The following is a 12,734-nucleotide window of genomic DNA, read 5'->3' as shown; positions in this document are numbered from 1 at the left end:
TCGCTGGACGACGTAGGCAGCGCTGCACGCTGGATTCACCCCCGAGCCGCCCCTCCTTCCTCGCACCTCGAGGTAAGCTGTGGATGTCCTGAGGCGCCCCACGAAACACCATGGTCCCCTGCAAAAGAGGATTGCACCTGCGACGTGGGACGCCCCTGTTGTGACTGCTGTGGCTGCCCCGAACTCCCTGCCAAGATCCAAGGTACTGTGCGCCCCGTCCCGCCATCCGTACGGACCGTACGGCCCTGTACGGAGCATCCCCGTAAGCTTGCTCACACCGGAAGCGTGAGCTTTGGAAAGGAACGTCTGGTGCGTGTTCGGCCCTGTACGAGGCGTACCGGCGAAGGTACGGCCCGTACAGCTTGAAGTAACTATACGCGGCTCACGCGGGAAATGTGAAGAGTGGCAAGAGGCGTACCGGACTCGTACGATGCGTACCTACGAAGGTGCGGCCCATACGGCTTGAGTCCGAGTACGTGTGCTCAAGCGGGAAGCGTGAGGAATCGTACGACGCGTCTGAACAGGCGCTACGAAGTGCACAGACCCCAAGAAAGTGCAGATTGCACTAAAAGTGACCCTTTAAAGAACTGTGGCCGCCTGAAGAGCATTAGCAAGTAACTGGAACCTCATGTTTAAGTGAAGAACTGTATTTTTAAAGCCTGCTTAAAGAACTTTATATAAAGAACTTTATTTTTACAAAATACAGCCTTGTGTCTCTGTGTGGTGGGTTGGTGGTTATTGTGAGACGCCTTGAATGCTTAACCTAATGCCCTCTGGAATCTAGCCTGACTGCTCGAGCCACATTACCTAGAGGGTGATCAGGGGTTATTTTCTTAGAGTAATCCTTTGCCCTGACTTAGAGGAAAGGGTCCCTGCTTGGTGGCAGCGGTGAGGATTTACGGATTTGCATTTTTGGTGTCTGCGCAGTGACGACAGTCCAGTAGCTTAAGCCACAGAACTTTAAATTTAATTTCGCTTTCCAAGAAAGAAGATCCCTTGTGTTTGGAGTCAGGCCGGGCCCAAACAGCATTGAGAAATCGATCTCTGAAACCTCTGAAATAGCCGGATTGGAATGGGATGAGTCAAAACTGGATAGCTACAAGAAAGCTGAACTCAAGCACTTCTGCAGGAAGCTCAAAGTTCCACATGCAGGATGCAAGAACAAAGCAGATCTCTACAAGGCGCTGAAAGCCTGGATTGAATCAAGGAATGCAACTGATGAAATTGTAGTAGTGGAACCAGCGGAGAGCGTCCATAGTTTTGGCAGAGGCCTGTCGCCAGAGGAGCTGGCAGACAGACAGGCCACAAGGGATCATGAGATAACATTGGCAAAGCTGAAATTGAATGGCCAATTGGAGCTAGAGAGCAAGAAGATGGCTCTGGAAGAAAGAAAAATTCAGATGGAGCACGACATGAAAATGAGGGAGCTGGAGATAAAAGCGAAAAGTTTGGAAAACCCTCCCTCTGGTGGCAGCGCAACGCCGGTGCAGGTAGAGTCAAGGGTGTACATGCCAAAAGATGTAGTTAAAGAGTACTTTAAGAATGATGACATAGGGCAATGGTTCAAGGCCTATGAGGTAGCCATGTCTTCCCACCGGGTCTCTGAGAGAGATTGGGGAGCGGGGTTGTGGGGGCGGTTCCTCAGTGAGGGGTGGGACACACTCTTAGATTTGCCCTCTGACATGTATAATTCTTACCCCCACATGAAGGAAGCTTTAATGACCAGATATGGGCTAACTCCTGAATTATATAGACAGAGGTTCAGGGGGTGTACCAAGATTGCGGGGAGTACATATGTGGAGTATGTAACCTTTTTCTGCAGAGCACTGGATGGCTGGGTGAAGGGTAGCAAAGTGGATAATTGCCAAGGTCTCTTTGATTTAATTGCATGGGAGCACTTGTCGCTTAATTGTTTTCCTGAGCTACGCCAACACCTGATTGATAGCAAGCTGACTAACCCTAGGAAGCTTGCTGAAGAGGCGGACCGCTGGGTCAGCACCAGGATCCACAAGGGTCAAGTGGGAGACTCCGCCAAGGGCGGGTAGGGTCCCCAGCAGAAGAGTGCACCCAACCCCGGTCTGCTTCGGGGTTGGGGGAGGCTGAGAACCTTTCTGCTGGTTCCCTTGGGTATTACTTTGGGGGCCTTTTGGGAACCCCTTCTGCTTTCCCTTATCCCCCCGACAAGGGAAAGCAGAAGGGGTTCCCAAAAGGCCCCCAAAGTGATCCCAAGTGTCGCCAGTATGTGAAACCAGCACCCACTGGTGCTCTACCGAAGCAGATGGCTACAGTAGCCTTTGGGGAGGAGGTAGTAGTCCCAGGTGGGTGGGACCCCGTCCAGCTGACCTTAGTCTCACTAGGAGACAGTGAGATGGTCCCTAACGCCGACTTGCCCTCTAACACTAAGAAATATGGGCAAGTGGTGACCGTCAATGGGAAGAAGGTAGAGGCTCTTCGAGACACAGGCGCCAGCGTGACTGCAGTGCGGCAGCACCTGGTATATCAAGAGCAGGTTGTACCCCATGCCTATTGTCGGGTTGTCAATGCTGACAACACAGAGAGTCATTGTCCAATGGCTCAAATTCCCTTTGAGTGGGTGGGGGGTCTCTGGTACTCTGCAAGTCGCTGTGAGAAATGCCATGCCTGTAGACTGTCTCCTAGGGAATGATTTAGAGAGCTCCCCTTGGGAAAAGGTGGAGAAGACAGCTCACCTGCGGATGGTGGGTTTACCTGATTGGGCGTGCGTGACCACCCGGTCAATGGCAGCCAGTAGGGGTGTGCAAGAGAACCTGGAGCCTGAGGGAGAGGCCCAGGAACCAGGTAGAGGGCGCAGGAGGCACGGGAAACCGGCCCCTAAAGTTCCCACGGCCCAGGAGGAAGCAGACCTTGAGGGGGATGCCCTGGAGCCTACCGGGGAACAGATAGCCGAACTGGGGGACCTGCCTGAGCTGACCCATTGGCAGCAAGAAGGAGGCCCCTCCAGGGAGGAATTCTGCAGGGAGCAGAAAGAATGCCCCTCTCTCATGGGTATGGGGCAGCAGGCTGCAGCCCAGGCCAATGGTGATCAGTCCGGTACACATTTCATCTACTGGGAGAACGACCTGCTGTACTCAGAGCCTAAGGTTGCTGAACCTGGGTCAGCCCGTGCGCTGATGGTACCCTAGAAGTTCAGAGCCTTCCTACTGGGGCTGGCTCACGATGTTCCGTTAGCAGGCATTTGGGGCAGGACAAGACCTATGAGAGGCTTGTCACCCACTTTTATTGGCCTCAAATGCACAAGAGCTCAGATGCTCATTGTAGGACCTGCCAGACTTGCCAGGCAAGTGGTAAGAGTGGAAGGAAGCAAAAGGCTCCACTCCAACCTTTCCCTGTGGTCAGTACCCCATTCCAGCGAGTGGGGATTGACATTGTGGGGCCACTGGACCCCAAGACAGCCATGGGCAACAGGTTTATCCTGGTCTTGGTGGACCATGCCACCCGGTACCCTGAAGCCATCCCTCTGAGGACAGTGACGGCCCCCGTGGTGGGACGGGCACTGATGGGAATTTTCTCACGAGTAGTATTCCCTCTAGAGATGGTGTCTGACAGGGGGACCAATTTCATATCGAAATATATGAAATCCCTTTGGCAAGAGTGTGGTGTGACATACAAGTTCACCACCCCTTACCATCCCCAAGGAAACGGGTTGGTTGAGAGATTCAACCGAACCCTAAAGGGCATGATTATGGGTCTTGAGGAACCCATGAGGCGTAAGTGGGACGTCCTCTTACCATGCCTTCTCTTTGTGTACCGTGAGGTGCCACAGAAATCTCTGGGGTTCAGTCCCTTTGAGCTTCTGTATGGCCACCCAGTACAAGGACTTCTTAGTCTGGTCAAGGAAGGCTGGGAGCAATCTCCCAGGAAACCTCCCCAGAATGTATACAGTTACATGCTGGCCTTCAGGAGCCAGACTAGGCGTTTCAGGCAACTTGCTGAGGCAAATCTGGAAGCCAGCCAGGAGGAAATGAAGCGGTGGTACGACCAGAATGCCACTCTGGTTGAGCTTCAACCTGGTCAAAAGGTATGGGTCCTGGCCCCTGTGGAGCCTTGTGCACTCCAGGACAAGTGGACAGGACCCTTTGAGATTGTGGAGTGCAAGAGTTCTGTCACCTACTTGGTGGACTTGCAGTCTCCCAGGAACCCCTTGAGGGTCCTACATGTCAACCGACTAAAGCCCCACTTGGAGAGGTCCGAAGTGGGCATGCTCTTGGCCACAGATGATGGGGCGGAAGAGGAGTCCGAGCCTCTTCCTGACCTCCTGGTAGCCTCAGAGCGAGACGGGTCAGTGGATGGAGTTAACCTCTCACCCACCCTGACCCCTGAGCAACAGGATGACTGCCGCCAGCTGCTGGGGCAGTTTCCTGACCTGTTCACCCTGGTTCCTGGTGTCACAGATTGGTGCATCCATGATGTGGACACAGGAGACAGCTTGCCTGTGAAGCACAAGGCTTACAGAGTAACTGACAGGGTCAGAGCCTGCATCAAAGAGGAGGTCTCAAAGATGCTTGCTCTAGGGGTGGTTGAGTCCTCCAGCAGTCCTTGGGCCAGCCCAGTGGTCTTGGTCCCAAAGGCTGCAACGCCGGGTGCCACACCCGAACTCCGGTTCTGTGTGGACTACAGAGGACTCAATTCAGTCACGAAGACTGACGCGCACCCCATCCCCAGAGCTGATGAGCTCATCGATCGGTTAGGGGCTGCCCGGTACCTCAGCACGTTTGATTTAACATCTGGGTACTGGCAGATCGCCTTAACTGATGGGGCCAAAGAGAGGTCAGCATTTTCCACACCAGATGGGCATTTCCAGTTCCGGGTTATGCCATTTGGGATGAAGAATGCCCCTGCCACCTTCCAGAGGTTGGTCAACCAGGTGTTGGCTGGGCTGACCGAGTTCAGCGCCGCCTACCTGGATGACATCGCAGTGTTTAGTGGCACATGGAAAGAACACCTGCAACATCTCTGGGAAGTGTTGATGGCACTGCGCAATGCAGGCCTCACGATCAAGGCAAGCAAGTGTCATATCGGGCAGGGATCCGTGGTGTACTTGGGACACCAAGTGGGGAGTGGCCAGGTGGCGCTCCTACAACCCAAGATTGAAACAATCCTGGCTTGGGAGCCCCCAAAGACCCAGACAGAGGTGAGGGCCTTTTTAGGACTCACAGGGTACTACAGGAGGTTTGTCAAGGGGTATGGCAGCATTGTTGCCCCCTTGACAGAGCTGACTTTGAAGAAGCAGCCCAGGAAAGTGATCTGGACTGACACCTGTCAGAAGGCTTTTGACACCCTGAAGACTGCCATGTGCACGGCACCCGTGCTCTTGGCTCCTGACTTCTCCAAAGAATTCCTAGTGCAGACAGACGCATCAGAGCATGGTGTAGGGGCTGTTCTCTCACAGATGACTGAGGAGGGCTGGGACCAACCTGTAGCCTTCATTAGTAGGAGGTTACTTCTACCGGAACAAAGGTGGAGTGCAATCGAGCGAGAAGCATTTGCTGTGGTCTGAGCGCTGAAGAAGCTAAGACCCTACTTGTTTGGGTCTCACTTCCGGGTTCAGACCGACCACAGGCCCCCCAGATGGTTGATGCAAATGAGGGGTGAGAACCCAAAACTGTTGAGGTGGTCCATCTCCCTACAGGGTATGGACTTTACGGTGGAGCATCGCCCTGGCACAGATCACGCCAATGCGGACGGTCTGTCCAGGTTTTTCTGTCTTAGTGAAGAGGAACTCCCTGGGGTAGGGTAGTTCCCCCCACATTTCAGTTGGAGGGGACACGTGTTAGACCTGGCACCTTGGCGTGAGTTTCCCTTCCACTTTTTGCTGATGTGCCTCATGTGTTTGTTGGTGTTAGCTGCTCAGGGCACTGTGCCACTGCCAATCAGTGCCACAGTGCAAGTGCTCCCTTTGGAAAGTGTATACATTGATTGGTGTCCATGTTTGGCTTATTTGGTTTACTATCAGCCCCTAGTAAAGTGCACCAGGAGTTCCAGGGCTTGTAAATACAAATGCTGCTGGTGGGCTTGCAGCACTGGTTGTGCCACCCACGGAAGCGGCCTAGCAAAATGTATCTAAGGTCTGCCACTGCAGAACCTGCGTGCAGTCTGGTACTGTTGCGCTGATTGTGCAAGTGCACCTACTTGCCAGTCCCTAAACCTTCCCTTAACTACATATTAGTCACCCCTCTGGTAGGCCCAAGGGCAGGGTGCATTGTAGGCATAAGGTAGGACATGCCCTGATGTATGTGGCATGTCCTAATAGTGAATTACAGCCATTTTCGTTTTTCACTATTGAAGGCTACCTGCTCTCCATAGGCCAGAATGGGCTGCTGGAATTATTACACGCTATAATCCCAGCGGACTCAGAGAGCATGGTAGAAAGTCAAGTTTAGTATGCCTGAACTCAGAATAATAAAATACTTATTTTAGTAAAGTTTATTTTAATATCCTGTGTTTGTAAATACTACTTTTAGAAAGTTAGTATTTACTTGCTTAGCCATTTCAGTCCGCCTCTGCTTTGTGTGTGTGTGCTGCCTGGTTTCAGTGAGGGGCAGGGCTGGGGAATTCCAGGAGACAGGCTGGCTGCCAGGTGGTGGGTAGAGAGATTACACCAGGATGGGTGGGAGGAGTACACCTTGACTCTGAATAAACCTGTGCTCTGCCATCACAATGCTGGCTCCGCCCCCTGTGGAGCGGCTGATGTCTCTGCCCTCTGCGCTGAAAGGAAAGAGCAGAGTCACCACAACAAAGTGCTCCAGAACTGGAATGAGCCAGGCACAGGCCCCCTGGTGACAAAGAACAAAAGAAACTTGCTATAAAAGAAGGAGCCCTGCTCCTAAGAAATCAGATCCTGTTTACGCCAAGAAGAAACTCTGCCTGAAGAGAAGGACCTGGGAAAGCTGCATGGAGTAGTACTGTCTCTAAGCCTGAGAGACTGGTCTGTGGTGGGTGCCTTGCTGCAAGAAGGAGAGGAGAAGACTGAGAGAGACTTTTAATTCAACTTGTGCTGTGTGAAAAATCTCCAAGGGCTTGCGTGTGAACTTGCCCCCTGAACTGCGCCCCAGGAACAGTGGGCGCAACCTCCCCCCAGAGGAAAAAGAAGCTGCTGCTGGTGAATTGCCCTCCTGACTCCAGAGAACCTGTGGGCCCCCTCTCTCCGAGCACTGCGACCTCCACCCGACTGTGCTGTTGTGAGCACCGTAATGGCCTGCCCTGCCTGGCCTGAGCAACGTGAACTGCTGCATCCCTCGAGCCGGAGCTCGCAATGCGAAGAAAAGACTGTCTGACCCCGAGCCCCGAGGCTCTGTGGCCCCCGAGCTGTAGAGCCCACCGTGAGGACTGACGCCCACCGGGTCACCATCGCTGGACGACGTAGGCAGCGCTGCACGCTGGATTCACCCCCGAGCCGCCCCTCCTTCCTCGCACCTCGAGGTAAGCTGTGGATGTCCTGAGGCGCCCCACGAAACACCATGGTCCCCTGCAAAAGAGGATTGCACCTGCGACATGGGACGCCCCTGTTGTGACTGCTGTGGCTGCCCCGAACTCCCTGCCAAGATCCAAGGTACTGTGCGCCCTGTCCCGCCATCCGTACGGACCGTACGGCCCTGTACGGAGCGTCCCCGTAAGCTTGCTCACACCGGAAGCGTGAGCTTTGGAAATGAACGTCCGGTGCGTGTTCGGCCCTGTACGAGGCGTACCGGCGAAGGTACGGCCCGTACAGCTTGAAGTAACTATACGCGGCTCACGCGGGAAGCGTGAAGAGTGGCAAGAGGCGTACCGGACTCGTACGATGCGTACCTACGAAGGTACGGCCCGAGTCCGAGTACGTGTGCTCAAGTGGGAAGCGTGAGGAATCGTACGACACGTCTGAACAGGCGCTACGAAGTGCACAGACCCCAAGAAAGTGCGGATTGCACTAAAAGTGACCCTTTAAAGAACTGTGGCCGCCTGAAGAGCATTAGCAAGTAACTGGAACCTCATGTTTAAGTGAAGAACTGTATTTTTAAAGCCTGCTTAAAGAACTTTATATAAAGAACTTTATTTTTACAAAATACAGCCTTGTGTCTCTGTGTGGTGGGTTGGTGGTTATTGTGAGACGCCTTGAATGCTTAACCTAATGCCCTCTGGAATCTAGCCTGACTGCTCGAGCCACGTTACCTAGAGGGTGAGCAGGGGTTATTTTCTTAGAGTAATCCTTTGCCCTGACTTAGAGGAAAGGGTCCCTGCTTGTCGCAAGTGCATACCTGCGCCAACCAGAGACCCCGGATTCTAACAGGCTCCTGAAAGGCCAGAGGCAACGCTCTGCAGAACAGAGCTGACTCTATTGGGGGCCCATGAAAGGTCGGGGGCAACGCTCTGCAGAACAGAGCTTACTCTATCAGGGGCCCCCCAAAGGCCGGGAGCAACACTCTTCAGAACAAATGGACTCTATCGGGGGCCCCTGAAACGCTGAGGGCAACGCTCTGCAGAACAGAGCTGACTCTATGAGGGGCCCCCCATAGGCGGGGGCAACCCTCTGCAGAACAGAGCTGGCTCTATCAGCGGCCCTTGAAGCACTGGGGGCAACTCTCTGCAGAACAGAGCTGACTCTATCAGGGCCCCCCAATGGCCGGGGGCAACACTCTTCAGAACAGAGCTGGCTCTATCCGGGGCCCCTGAAAGGCTGGTGGTGACACTCTGCAGAACAGAGCTGGCTCTATAAGGGGCCCCTGAAACGCTGGGGCAACACTCTGCAGAACAGAGCTGACTCTATGAGGGGTCCCCCATGGGCCGGGGGCAACCCTCTGAAGATCAGAGCTGGCTCTATCAGGGGCCCTTGAAAGCCCAGCAGCAACCCACTACAGAACAGAGCTGACTCTATCAGCGGCCTCTGAAAGGCCGGGAGCACCACTGCAGAACAGAGCCGACTCCATCAGAGGCCCCTGAAAGGCCGGGGGCAATACAATGCAGAACAGAGCTGACTCTATCAGCGGCCTCTGAAAGGCCGGGAGCACCACTGCAGAACAGAGCCGACTCCATCAGAGGCCCCTGAAAGGCCGGGGGCAATACAATGCAGAACAGAGCTGACTCTATCAGCGGCCTCTGAAATGCCGGGGGCAACACTGCAGAACAGAGCCGACTCCATCAGAGGCCCCTGAAAGGCCGGGGGCAATACAATGCAGAACAGAGCTAACTCTATCAGGGGCCCCCGAAAGGTGGGGGGGCGACACTCTGCAGAACAGAGCTGACACTATCAGGGGCCCCCCAAAGCCTGGGGGCGACACTCTGCAGAACAGAGCTGGCTCTATCAGAGGCCCCCGAAAGGCTGGGGGTAACACTCTGCAGAACAGAGCGACTCGATCAGGGGCCCCTGAAAGGCCGGGGGCAACACTCTACAGAACAGAGCCAACTCTATCAGGGGCCGCTGAAAGTCCGGGGGGAACACTCTACAGAACAGAGTTGACTCTATCAGTGTCCCCCGAAAAGTCGGGGGCAACACTCTGCAGAACAGAGCTGGCTCTATCAGGGGCCCCTGAGAGGCTAGGGTTATCACTCTGCAGAACAGAGCTGGCCCTATCAGGGCCCCCGAAAGGCTGGGGGCAACACTCTGCAGAACAGAGCGGACTCTATCAGGGGCCCCCGAAATTCTGGGGGCGACACTCTGCAGAACAGAGCTGGCTCTATCAGAGGCCCCTGAAAGGCTGGGGGTAAAACTCTGCAGAACAGAGCCGACTCTATCAGGGGCCCCTGAAAGGCCGGGGGCAAAACTCTACAGAACAGAGCCAACTCTATCAGGGGCCGCAGAAAGTCCGGGGGGAACACTCTGCAGAACAGAGTTGACTCTATCAGTGTCCCCCGAAAGGTCGGGGCAACACTCTGCAGAACAGAGCCGACTCTATCAGGTTCCCCCAAAAAGTCGGGGGCAACACTCTGCAAAACAGAGCTGGCTCTATCAGGGGCCCCTGAGAGGCTGGGGTTATCACTCTGCAGAACAGAGCTGGACCTATCAGGGGCCCCCGAAAGGCTGGGGGCAACACTCTGCAGTACAGAGCGGACTCTATCAGGGGCCCCCAAAATGCTGGGGGCAACTCTCTGCAAAAACAGTGCTGACTCTATCGGGCCCCCCAAAGGCTGGGGGCAACACTGCAGGTACAGAGTTGGCTCTGTCAGGGGCCCCTGAGAGGCTGGGGGCACAACTCTGCAGAACAGAGCTGGCCCTATCAGAGGCCCCGGATAGGCTGGGGGCAACACTCTGCAGAACAGAGCGGACTCTATCAGGGGCCCTTGAAAGTCCAGGGGCATCACTCTGCAGAACAGAGATGACTCTATCAAGGGCCCCTGAAAGGCCGGGGGCAACACTTTGCAGGTACGGAGCTGGCTCTATCAGGGGCCCCTGAGAGGCTGGGGGCAGCACTTTGCAGAACAGAGTTGGACCTATCAGGGGCCCCCGATAGGCTGGGGGCAACACTCTGCAGAACAGAGGGAATTCTATCAGGGGCCCTTGAAAGGGCAGGGGCAACACTCTGCAGAACAGAGCTGACTCTATCAAGGGCCCCCGAAAGGCTGGGGACATCTCTCTGCAGAACAGAGCTGACTCTATCAGGGGCACCTGAAAGGCTGGGGGTGACACTCTGCAGAACAGATCTGTCTCTATAAGGGGCCCCCGACAGGCTGGGGGCAACACTGCAGAACAGAGCTGGCTCTATAAGGGGCCCTTGAAACGCTGAGGGCATAACTCTGCAGAACAGAGCCGGCTCTATCAGGGGCCCCCGACAGGTCAGGGGCAACACTCTGTAGAACAGAGCCGACTCCATCAGGACCCCTGAAAGGCTGGGGGCGACACTCTGCGGAATAGAGCTGATTGTATCAGGGGCCCCTGATAGGGCGGGGGCAACTGTTGGACTTGGCCCTTCTGGCAAGTTCACCCCTAGAACTTTTTGCATTATCATAGCCTTTTTCCTGTGTTGTACTAGTGGTTTTAGGCCTCTAGGCGCTTGCACACTGTGTCCCAGTGGAAAGCGCGTGCGCTCTGTGTATGGTTTAGTGAGACTGACCTGCCCTCCCATAGGAATGCATGGGGGATCTGAGTGACCGTGGTAGTTCCTGATGTGAGAGGAGTGCAGGGTCGAGTTTGGTATGTACGAACTCGTGAGAGTGAATGCTGCGCGATGATGTGTGCGGCGTTACTGTAGCTAGTGTAGAAGTGCCACTTCTAGACGCTGGCATAAATGTGCAGTGACTGTCTGGCATGTGATTGGCTGGTGAGCCTGGCTCCAGGAGTCAGGATGGGTCTGCCCCAGTGGTGGGTGGAGAGAGCTGCATGTTGATGAGTGGGAGGAGTACACCTGGGACCTGAATTTCCCCACACAATGCTGGCTCCGCCCCCTGTGGTGCGACTGATGAACCTGGTCTGTTCTGTGAATAGGGAGAGGGGCTGAACAAAACAAAGTGCTCAAGAACCAGTTGCATCTGGTTCGCCCCTTCCCTGCACCTTTGGAAACAAAGGATTTGGTGTATAAAAGAGAGGCTGTGACCCCATGAAAATGTTCTTGCTCTGACTCGAATCTACCAGGGGCGTGCTGCTGCTGGGGCCCAGGGGAAGGCTTGCCTCCCTGGGCCCTGCCCAGCCCCTGCCCAGCCCCTGGATGCCCTGGATACTGGAGGACTGTTTGGGACCCTTATTTTAGGGTGCAGGACTTTGTAATGCCTCCAGCGCCTCGTGTGCGCTTCCTGTCCATTTTCCCCCAAGGGGAGCGTGTGGGCTGCACCACGTTGTTGCTGCCTCTCGCTTGCAGAGGGAACCCCGGTGTGAGGGATTCCCTCTGGAGATCTCTGAAACCGGGTGCCCACCCCGCATTCTTATTATGCCTAGCGGGAGCCCACCCCGCTTATATTGTTGCTTTTGGGGCGGGTGCCCACCCCGCGTCCTGGCCGCCTTTTCTCAATTTCGATATTTACGTTGCGGGTGCCCACCCCGTTTATTTCTTTACGTTACGGGTGCCCACCCCGTGATTTGCCTGTTGAAAAGTCACCGCCGCGGCCCGCGGCAAAACCGGAAGTCAGGCAGGCCCGCCCGGGACATGGGCGGGGCCTGAAATCCGACCGGAAGACTGTGAAGCCTCGCGGGGCTCCCATGAGTGGAGAGAGCCCCACGCATGTTCCTGAAGCCCCAGGCCCGGGTGAAGTGGGGAGGCAGCGTCCGTTAAGGCAGGGCTCCCGTGTGCCGGTGGGAGCCCTGCAAGGCTGGGGGCAACACTCTACAGAAAAGAGCCGACTCTATCAGGGGCCCCCGAAAGGTCATGGGCAACACTCTGCAGAACAGAGCTCACTCTATCAGGAGCCCCTGAAAGGGTGGGGGCAACGCTCTGCAGAACAGAGCTGACTCTATTGGGGGCCCCCTAAAGATCGGGGGCACCACTCTGCAGAACAGAGCTGACTCTATCAGGGGCCCCTGAAAGGCTGGGGGCACCACTCTTCAGAACAGAGCTGACTCTATCAGGGGCCCCTGAAAGGCTGGGGGCAACACTTTGCAGAACAGAGCTGACTCTATCAGGGCCCCCCAATGGCCGGGGCAACAATCTTCAGAACAGAGCTGGCTAAATCCAGGGCCCCTGAAAGGCTGGTGGTGACACTCTGCAGAACAGAGCTGGCTCTATAAGAGGCCCCTGAAACGCTGGGGGCAACACTCTGCAGAACAGAGCTGACTCTATGAGGGGTCCCCCATAGGC

This window comes from Triturus cristatus, chromosome 1_1 (assembly GCF_964204655.1).
Source record: "Triturus cristatus chromosome 1_1, aTriCri1.1, whole genome shotgun sequence".
In the NCBI taxonomy this organism is placed as follows: domain Eukaryota; kingdom Metazoa; phylum Chordata; class Amphibia; order Caudata; family Salamandridae; genus Triturus; species Triturus cristatus.
The sequence above is the reverse complement of the archived record's forward strand: the minus strand, read 5'-3'. Positions refer to the sequence as shown.